Below are 10,837 nucleotides of genomic sequence, written 5' to 3' on the forward strand. Positions count from 1 at the left end.
TGGCTGTTCTCATCAGAGGAGGAGCTTGGGGCCTCGCTGTCACTGGGAATGTCTGCCGTTCTGGTCAGGGGAGCGCTGATCTTTGCCATGAACATCACTTCCAGGCTTCAGTGTAGATCCCTCAGCCTGGTGGCACAAATCCTTCACTCCGTTGGCACCAGCTTTCTAGCTTCCACCTCTGGCCTTTGGGCCTTCCCAATGCAGATCGTACATTGGGTCAAGCATGAGACATTGCCATGGATTCCAGACCACTGGCTGGAGTCATGTCAGACACTGCCTTGGACTCTAGGCCTTCAGCTGGACTTGTGCGGGACATTGCTGTGGGATCCAGACCCTTGGCTGGATTCTTTGTGTCTAATGCATAGCTAGATCTCCTGCACTCCTCTGCATTTGACTTTTTGGGTGACTGTTGTAAAATAATCCCATATTGGGGCTGGCGACATAGCTCAGTGGTGCCACGACTGCCTGGCAAGCACAAGGTCCTAAGTTCAATTCCTAGTACTAAAAAAATTAAATAAAATAATCCTATAAATTATACATCCTATATTAAATCTATTTCCCTTGCAAACTCTGACACACACACACACACACACACACACACACACACACACACATTTCCCTCCAACCCAGGACCTCCCTGGGTCAGTTCCATCAGCTATCACAGGAAAACATTTGAGCTTCGTTTGGTGGGCCCAAGTTCAAGTCCTGCTTCTGCTACTTTGTTGATCTCTGGCTCAGGGCAGTCACTTGGGCTTTCTGTGCCTCATTTTCCCCATCTGTCAGGTGAGGCCGCCCTGCAGAGCTGTGTAGATTCAAGGGACTGGCGCACGCACACAGACCCGGTGTGACCAGGTGTCTGTGACACAGAGGCAGGGATACTCTCAGGTCACGGTGTGGCTGGTGTTTGCTGCCTCCAGCCAGGCTCTGCCATATTGATTTGGGTACAAATAACAGAAACTGACTCTAGGTAACTTGAGCCAAAAGGAAGATTTGAGGGGAAGATCCTTGGACATCTACAGAATGAAAGGAGGAGCAAAACCTCCTGCTTTGGAGACCTCAGAAGGAGTTGGTAGAACATCTCCCTGCAGTATTAGCCTCCATGTGCCTCAGATCCAAATAACCACTGATCTCTGTGGTTGTCATCTCAATACCAGATTCCCAGAATATGGACTATGATTGGTCCCCTGTAGTCACGTGTCCATCCTCGGCCCAATCAGCTTTGGCAGAGCTGCGAGATGCCCAGGTCCATACACTGGGAGCTCTGCACAGGCAGGGAAGGTGGATATCACAATTGACGTCCAGTTTATCTTGCCTCCCTAAGTCTATTGTCCACTCCTAGAAGATAAAAGCCATGATTGACATTTTTATATTCTTAAATGCCTCTCCAAGAGCAAAGCAAAATGCTCCAACCCCAAAAAAGAGGGCACAGGCACCCTAGAGATTTGGAGAGGGAATACAGAGCATTTCTCTCTGTTCCCATAACTGCAAAAGCCCGGAATGGAAAGGATGATAGGGACGGGGAAATATATACCTCGTTTCATAGATAGAGCAGTCAAAACATTCACCTCCCTGGACCTGAGAGTGTGTGTGAAAAATCGGAATGTGGAACTTGTAGACTCGTCCAGACAGGCATGTGCATGCACCAAGGAAGGGAGTCGCTCTTATTATGCGAATGTTTGCCACTTGGAAATGTTCTTTATTACTAATAATAATTAATAAATAAATGGCTCCGAGAGTTATAATTTTCTCTTGCTATCAAAATTAGCATATTTTTCTCCAGTTCTCCTAAATTGCTACCTTTTTGATAATGTGTATATAATTACCAAGCGCTCCCTGATCTACCCAAACTCACTCTTTGTCAGCCTGGCTGACTTTGCCCGCTTGCTGTCAGATGATGGCGAGATTTTTAAAAGAACTGTTATGATTGATGTAATTAAACCAAGATAAGGCCTCCATTTTTCCTCTTCCCCTTTTCTCTCGGTCTTCCACTCCCCACCGCAGCAGAATTTGAGAGAGAAAGATTATTAGTTGCCTCTGGTTTGCCGAAGCAGCTTTACCAGAAGGCACCATATCTGCATTTTGCGCGGGGAACTTAATAAAACACTCGAAGCAAACTTGGGGCGGGCATTGTTCTCAGCAATTACTGGAGCGGCCTGGTTTCTCCTCGTTAATTGCTGCGAGCAGGAAGCTTTACTCAGTGCGCAGTGTACCCAAGCATGTATGGAGTTTAATGAATCATACTAACTCCGCACTCCAAGCAATTAGGTAAATCTAGCTGTTAGTTAGTGAGGCATAAAATAAATTTAATCTCTCTTCTAAAAAATCAATTATAGTGCTGTAATGTATAATTCAATTTGGGTCATGCTACATAAATTTTCTGTTTTTAGTATGTTTTTAAACTGGTTGTTATTAGATTTTGCAGGGAGTGTGTGTGTGTGTGTGTGTGTGTGTGTGTGTGTGTGGACTAGAGGATGAGGGACAGGGACAGGTCTAAGAAATGTAAGGATGTATTGAGGAGATGGAGTCACTCAGGGTCTTTGTCTAACTGGTCCTATACGTGTCCCAGAAGCACCTACTATGTGCTCTATGTCCATGGAAGGCAGAGAAGAGGCACAAGGAGCATCTACCTTCAAGGAACTTCCTGCCTAACTGATGGTACAAAACCAAACCAAATACATAATTAGAAGAAAATTAGCAAAACTGCAGGGAGGAGACAGACACAAGGGGTACTGGAGAAAGAGTTTGGAGTTTCAAATTCTGGGCTCGGTTTAAACTCTGCTACTGACGAGCAGCATGACCTCAGGGAAATAGCCGTCTCTGTCTTCATGGAGCAAAATGCCCAACCTCCCCAATTTAGGGAAGGAAAGGTGTGTTTGGGCTTGAGCTTCCTGTCGGCAGTTGGGTGGCTCCAAGACAGGATGGTGTGGCCACGGGCACGGTGGAGAGCTCCACGGCATGGAGCACAGGAAGCAGAGTGTGTCAAGGGAGGAGCTGGGACAGCGGCCTTTCCTGATCACACCACCTGTGCCCTACCTCTTCTGACCAGGCTCTACCTCCTGACAGCAAGTCAGCTAGAAACACTCATGATCCAGTCACCTTTCAAAAGCCCTGCCCATGAGGAGCACATGAGGCTTGGGGGGACTTCTCAATATCAATCACAGCATTCTCTGAGCCTCAGTTTCCCCATGTGTAAAGTGGGCACACCAGCCCCTTTCTCCCAGGGCTTTCGAGACAGGACCATGTGTTAGTGGTTGAGATCAAACTCTGTATCTAGCATCTTAAACCTGTAGCCCAGCTGAAAAAAAAGTGAACGTCCATATTGGGCCTCCCAGCTCCAAGGACCTGGAAGGTGGGGACCGTATCCTGTCTTCCTTTCTCTGGCATTGTCCTTGACACCTGGCTCTGGCCTACCATGCAGAGGGGTTGCTGCAGTTGTAGAAACTGAGGAAAGAGGAGGGAATGGTCTGAGTCTGGGCCGGCTCAGGAGTGGACATTTGAAGAGGTGACCAGGGACTGGTGATTTCTATAGGGCCACTCTGCACAGGTACCGTGCTGGCCACTATAGCCCTTTGCATCTGACCCTCGGGACAGTCCTGCAGGGTCGCGGTCATCCCTCGCTGCACGTGAGGAAGCTGACACCTGTTGGAGGCTTGCAGAAGATCACATGGTGAGGAAGGGACTGGCTGGAGATTCACTCAGGCCCCATGCTGTCCTTCCCTGCCTTGCCTCCCCTCAGGGCTCGGAAAGACAAGAGAAGGCGCCAAGGAGCCTGGACTTCCCATCCAGCGCTTTGCTGAGAGCTGACACTTCAAAACCGCTCCCACACAAGCCTCCAGATAGCCCGCCGTGTTCCCCACCTCTGCCTGCCCATTTGATTTTGTTAATGGAATTCTTAGGGAAAATTACCCACCCTTACATTTCCCTGCTAATCTCCCAGCAACAGCCATGGTCCTGAACATTATTAAAATAGTTAAGGCTCCATCCCAGCTGTCTCTTTCCAATTTTCTTGCTCCCAGGGAGTGGTCAGCAAAGTGGTGAGCAGCCACGTCCAGGGCCCCTCCCGGGACACCTTGGGCCGGTGGGTGCGTGCTGAGTGAGGGCCGAGAGGGGATGATCAAGACACGAGGTTCTCACACTGGGTTCTGCCAGTCTGCTGGGCGGCTCTGGCAGATCCCATTCCCTCTCTGGATCCAGTTATCTCTGCTGCCTGCTGGTTTCCTTCTGCTCTGCGACTCTCTCTGCATGTGTTCTTTGTGACTTCAAGAGCACACTTGCCACTGGCTGAGTTGGAAAATGGAAGCTCTGGGGTGTGCACAGTGTTGCTGCCTAATAAGCCATGAGCCGCTGCACGCTATCAGTTGACTCACTTTGCAGAGCCTGTGGGTCATTAAAAAAAAAAAAAATCTAAACTAGTGCGAACACAGTTGCTTCCACAAAATGATTCCCATCACAAAATAAGCCTTTAATTAGCAGAGCATCTCACCCGGCTGAAGCACAACTTTCACAGACATATACCCAGTGATGTTAATTATGAAATGAATTTGCACATGCATGATTTATGGGTCTTTGACTTTAAAGAGAAAAAAAATCAGCTGCCTACTTTATTTATGCTCGCTGCCCTCTGAGTGAATTCACAAGAGAGAGATACCGTGGATGGTTCCAGTGTTTCTTAGAAGCTTAACGTCCCTTTCAGTGACTTTTATGTTGTGCTTACATCAGTCAGCTAAATATTTATTGAATTCTCAGTTGCCCAGACCAGAGCCAGGGGCTGCAGGGGAACGGGGATTCGAGATAGGTATAGTTGTGCTGCTGTGTTTAGATAAATTCTGTACCCTCGAGGCCCGGCAGAGACAGGGCCTACCTTCCTGACTTTGCAAACAGGGAAACTGGAGCAGAATGGGGACTGACTCCCCAGAACTTGTCACCAGCTCTGGCCCGACACCTAGATGGCTGCTTCTGTCGTACATCGACCACCGGCAGAGGCGATGGTTGGTCAGGCTCCAGTGCAGCCAGGGGAGCAGGACAGATATAGTGCAAGGATGTGCATGCATGTGTGCTCACAAGTGTGTACACTCATGTGCATATGTGTGCTTTGCACACCTAACTGACTGTGAAATAAAAAGGTGAGCAGACTCGCACAGCAATTCGGGCTTTGCTGGAAGAGGTAGACCTTGGTCTGAGCCAGGGCCTTCAGACTGGCAGAGAGGTGTCGGGGGTCCTGCTGGGGCCGGCGTGGGCCGGGAGCATCCCAGAGGCAGGAGGAAAGCTCATGTCCCAGAGCATTGGTGCACGCATGTCACCCACCCCCGGCCCCTGTCTTGTTCTCCAGCTAGACCCCTGCAGTGGGGCTCTTGGCTCCAAAGCCAGTGAGTGACGGGGACAGCTCTTGTCTTTGTGAGCCTCAAAAGCCATAAATAGCAAGTTGGGAGGGGATGAAGGGAGACAGGACCAGGCAGTCTCCCGTGCAATTTCCACACTGCAGGCTGAAGCCCACCTGTGGTGCGGAGAGGGCTGAGCAGAGGCATTGGCCGGTGGCTGAATCCCACGCCATGACCACCACCTCATCCATGTTAGGTCACCGAGGTGTGGGGTGGTGCAGGAAAGCCTGACGTGGCTGTGAGCCCTGGAACCACAGAGACTCAGACCTGAGCCAGTAACATCTCTGCCAGCACCAGCTCTGCATGGACAGGGAAGCTGAGTAAAGGGAAATGAGAAGAGAGGCAAGCGCTTGAGTCTGGGTCCTGAAAGTGCCACCCCCACCCAGGATCTGCTTGGAAGGCAGGGACCAGAGGTCAGTTGCAGAGGTCTCTATGCCTGAGGAGGCTCCAGGGGCCCCTTGGCTTCTGTAGCCTGGATGGAAAGAATGGAAAGATCTAGAGTCCTGGATTCCAAAGGCACAGGGCACCCAACTTCTAGCTGAGCTCTGCCATACTGGCTGTGTGACTTTGGGCAAGTGATTCGGCCTCTTAGTGCCTCAGTTTCTCCATTTGAAAATAGATGAGTAGGCTGTTGCTTCCGCAGATTTTAGCCTGCCTAGGGGAAGTGGGCTCAAATGCAGTTCCTCCACCCAATCCTCAGGGATTTGGACTTGAAGGTCTGAAGTGAACCGAGGTTCGCAGGACTGATCCCATTGCACCAAGGGTCCAGGCAGTCCCCAGGGTCTGTGCTCCTCTACCCCGTACCTCTGGGGCTGCCCAGGTGGCCTCCCCACCTCCAGCACAGCTCGCCTGCTGTATCCTGTCTCCACCTGTGCAGGCTGCTCAGAGTAAGACTTTGGGGACCTTCCCTCTGACCCATCCTGCTCTATGTGAGCACTTCCTCTCTGACTCCCTGGCCACCCTCATGAGCCCCAGACAATTCAGGGTACAGCTGCTGGTGTCCCTGCCCTGCATGCTGGCTCCACTATCGCAAGCCACCACCTCCCCAAGTTCTTCCTCCCACTTACAGTGCCTTCACCTTTGCCAATTGGACCCTGTTTCTTTTTCTTTCTTTTGCGATTCATAATTTATTCATTCTCTACATTTTTCTTCTGCTTTCAAATATGAGGAAGACAGGGACTCGGGATTTAGCTCAGTGGTGCTGCTGCCTGCCTTGCAAGCACAAGGTCCCAAGTTTGATCCCTGGTACCGCCCCCCCCTTAAAAAATATTAAGAAGACATAGTAAAAACAATTTCAAACATCATAGCATAAAAAGATGAAAAGTCCTTAATCCTGTGACCCTCTCTCAAAATATCAATCTAATGGCCTTCTGGGCTTAATTTCAGGTGTGAGGTCAGTGAATAAATAAATTAAAATAAGTATATATTTTGAAAAAAAAGTATAGCTGTACCATACACACTATTTTGTGACATTTCCCCCAACAAGCAGTATCTTAGCCTTGTTTTATGCCACTCAATGGAAAAATATCATATTCTTGGGAAAATATCAAATTCTTTTTCATGCCTCTATAATATTCCATTTAATTAATTTAACAAATTCTACATCAATCAACACTCAGGGATTACCTAATTTTTCAACAGTCACAAACAACACCACAACAAACACATTTTCACAGATATGGCAGTGCACTCGAATGGCTGTCGGGTGTAGAGTTGCTGCATGAAAAGCATGAATATTTACAGCTATCCTCTGGCCAATGTGGCCCTCAAAATATATTTGGACCCCTTTATTTTCCCTCCTTTCAAGTATTTTATGAACCTGTTAACTCTTTTCCAGACACATTGATGAAAGCATCTTTTTATTATTTCCTTTTTCTTTTTCATAGTTGTTGGCAAGGTTGCTCAGTTTGGGGCTGTTCTTTGAAGTCTCACAATAATAACCTGTGCCCATTCTCTGGCTCCTAAGTAAACAATGAAGCTTTTCCATGGTGTCTTAGCCCGTTTTCTGTTGACCTAACCACGCACTCGAGGCTGGCAGTGTGTAAAGGAAATAGGGTTCGGGTTGCTCGAAGTGCTGACACTGGGAGGTTGGAGATGGGGTGACCGCATCTGTCAGGGGGGCTCCAGGGGACAGTGCTGGAGTTAGGGTTGGGGATTGGGTGGCTCGGGAGGACAGGGCAGGAAAAGAGAGAAGGGGAAGGAAGTAGAGAGGAAGGAGATGAGGCAGAGAAAGCGGAGGGAGAGTCAGGAAAGGGAGAAGAGCAGTGGCTGGAGGGTCTGGCCTCTGAGTCAGAATGGCTCACCTGGCTCTCCCACCCACGCTGTTGGACTCTGGGCACCTCACTTTCTGGCCCTCAGTTCGTGAGGCTGGAGAATGGCAGTGCTGATCTTAGGGGATGATTAGTGTTCACAGGGGGTTGGGGGCTCAAAGTAGATACCATGTGGCCCTGGTGGGGCACTGTTGCTGAGGACAAGGCACCACTGTGCACACTAGGCAGCTACTTCCCCAGCCCAACCACAAGTCAGGTATGTTTCCTGACCCCAGGGCTTTTGCTCTGGCTGTTTGCTTTGCCTGGAATGCTCTTCTCCCAGCTAGGGGTATTGCTTCAGTCTCATGGGTCTTTGGTTGGATGTTGCCTCCTCAATGAGTATGTCCTGGGCACAATAATATAGCATACACACACACTCAAATTTCTTTTTAGTTTTGTCATCACTGGAGATACTAATGACTTACTTGTTGTTGTCTGTCTGTCTTTCTCTGTTGCAAAGAGTACACTTGTCATCTACTACCATGAAACACACTGCCTAAGAATTTAGCGGTTTAAAACCACAAGACAATGCTCTGCTGATGGCTCTTCTGTCAAGTACCTGGGACTCAATAGATGATCAATAAATCCATGCCAAATTAATCAATGCCATCTTTATAGTCCATGCCAAGCCCACCTCTGCTTGGAAGCCCTTAACACTAACCCCAGGCCACGGGTCCTTCCCTGCCTCTCTCTGAACTGTGGGCTCCTCCCTCTTCTGTGGACCACCCTAGAAACGAGACCTGGAGCTCCTCAACAGCCCTGTGTCACACAGATGGGTCAAACAGTAAGGAGTTCCTCAGTGAACACACAGGGCAGACACACTTTAGATGCCAGATTCATACATCACAGCCACTGTTAAGGTAGATGCTGCCATCCCATTTGACAAATAAGGAAACTGAGGCCCAGGTAAATTGAATCAATCGCACAGCCAGTCCCAGCCCAGCCCCCACAGAAACAGGTGCCTGGCTGCTCTGTGCACAACTGTCCCAACCTTACACAACACAGTGGAGCTGAGCCACCCGGGCTCCCCCTGGAAGCACTGGGCCTCCAAAGCTAGACTTCTCCATGCTGCTTTTTCTTTTCTCTCCCCTGGGGACCACAGTTCCCCACCACCCAGAAGCTCTGCGGAGGGAACCAGGTTTAATATTCATGAACCAACCAGGCATGAGTGATTAGCTGCCTCTGTGTTGGAGGAGGAGGAATAATTGAATAAGGTATTTACATAACAAGTTAATGCCCTAGCCTGCAGGGCTCCTCAGCAGCCCCCACTTCTTTTCCTCCCCCTTTCTCCCTGACTTGCCCACCTTGTGCTCTTGCTCATCTTGAATGACCTTGGAGAGGCCATGACTTTGTGCACCTCAGCAACTGGGACTGTGTCTAAAATACAGATAACATTAGCAGGGGAAGAAAGTAATTGTGCCTGTGAGAAGGCAGAATGGGCTGATTAGTGGCCTGAACAGGGGCCTGGACCCCATACAAACCAATAAACTCCTTCTACAGCCTCAGAGCTGTGGCTGCATTTGTCACAAAATTTCAGGAGACCTCCGTGTTCCTGGACTTGTCTCCTTTCTCACACGGCCCCTGTGTGACCCTCTGTGGCCTAGGACATACCTAGCCATCTGACTAATGACAGTAGGCCAGGAGAAGTGCTGGCACTGTGCCACCGCACCTAATGCCTCTGTGTTGCTGCAGAACAGAGCTGTCCCGGCTCCCACGCTGCCTTTGGGGTCATCCCTGGCGAGGACTCCCTAGGGTTCTGAACTAGAAGTTATTAGCTTATAATCACCTTGTTCACGGCTGGCTGGGAGGTGCACAGCGCGTCTGACCCCAGGCAAGAGGACACCAGCCAAGTCCTTCTGGCTGCACTTCAAAGGGCTCAGCAGTCTCTCCCTGCAGATAAACTACAAGGAAGAGCTGGGGGTTTCCAGGGCGGGCAGGAGGCATTAACAGAAGAGGTGCCAGCCGTACCAAACCACAGCCAGTACACTAGAGCCAGTGCTGTCCATGCTCTGGAACAATGGACGGTGGCCCGCAAAGGCCACAACAGCTAGGTTCCCCTGGCCCAGAATGCAGAGGGGCAGTCCTGGGAGAGCTGAACCTTGATCATTTATGTGACCTCTCTGAGCCACAGGTTCTTGCTCTGTAGAAGGGGCAGGTGATCAAAAGTGAACCGACCCCATCTCACACACCACAGCTCTCTGTTGGAAGGATGGAAGGGAACGATGTAAAGTCCCCACACTCCGCCCCCTCTTGGATGGCTTACCTACTGGGAAAGCACGGGTGACTTTCCTGGCTCTGAGCTTCGGTTTTCTCCATGGTAACCTGTGGTCGTGAGCCCGATTCGAGCTCACTGGGAGGATTAAATGACAGGCACTGGCTGATGGGGCCTGGCCTCAGTGTGGCCACCAGAAGACACAGTATTTGTCGGGAGGACCTGCCACACATCCTGGAGAGAGGGCCTCGGGGAATCCTGCTTCACGTAGCCACAGACTCAGCACCCCGAGGCCAAGGCAGGACTAGTGTGCCCAAGAAGGGCACAAATGGCCACCTGAGTAAATGTGGAGCCAGAAGGATCCTGACCCAAAGGGAAGGGGACCCAATGGGCTGGCAGCGTCAGTGGGTAAGCAGCTGTCACAGCACATCCCGGCCCAGATGGCCTGTCGGCCCACAGAATTACTGGTGTTTGAAGCGTCTGGGGCCTGAGCCCATCTCTGAGGCCATGCAGGAAGGGAGGGCCCCCCTTCCTTGGGGCAGCTCTGATCTGAGGGGAAACCAAAAAGGGTTCCTTATACCCCAAAGTCCACCTCTTAACCTCCTTTCAACAGAGAGCTGCCTCCGGGACATGGCCCCAGAGGAGAGGCTGTAATGGGGGTTCAGAGGGGAAGGTCTCCCCTCTTCATGGCCTTGAGGTATCCTGCCTGTGCAGGGCAGCCCATTCATGAGGGTCCCTGAGGGTCCTTGAGGGTGCTCCTGGGGCAGAGGGACCCTGAGCTGGTCAAGGAGGGCCTTAGAGCCAAAGTTGAGGAGCAGAACTGGACTGTGTGAGCTGAGTGGGGCCCTAGCCTGGGCGGACAAAATCTAAAGGTGCTTCAGTTCAGCATCCAGGATAAATAGTGTCCCAAAGGAATGTTCTCAGAGGCATTTGTTGCA

The sequence above is a fragment of the Fukomys damarensis genome, unplaced genomic scaffold (genome assembly GCF_012274545.1).
Source record: "Fukomys damarensis isolate Sample0158 unplaced genomic scaffold, DMR_v1.0_HiC HiC_scaffold_25, whole genome shotgun sequence".
NCBI classification, from domain to species: Eukaryota; Metazoa; Chordata; class Mammalia; order Rodentia; family Bathyergidae; genus Fukomys; species Fukomys damarensis.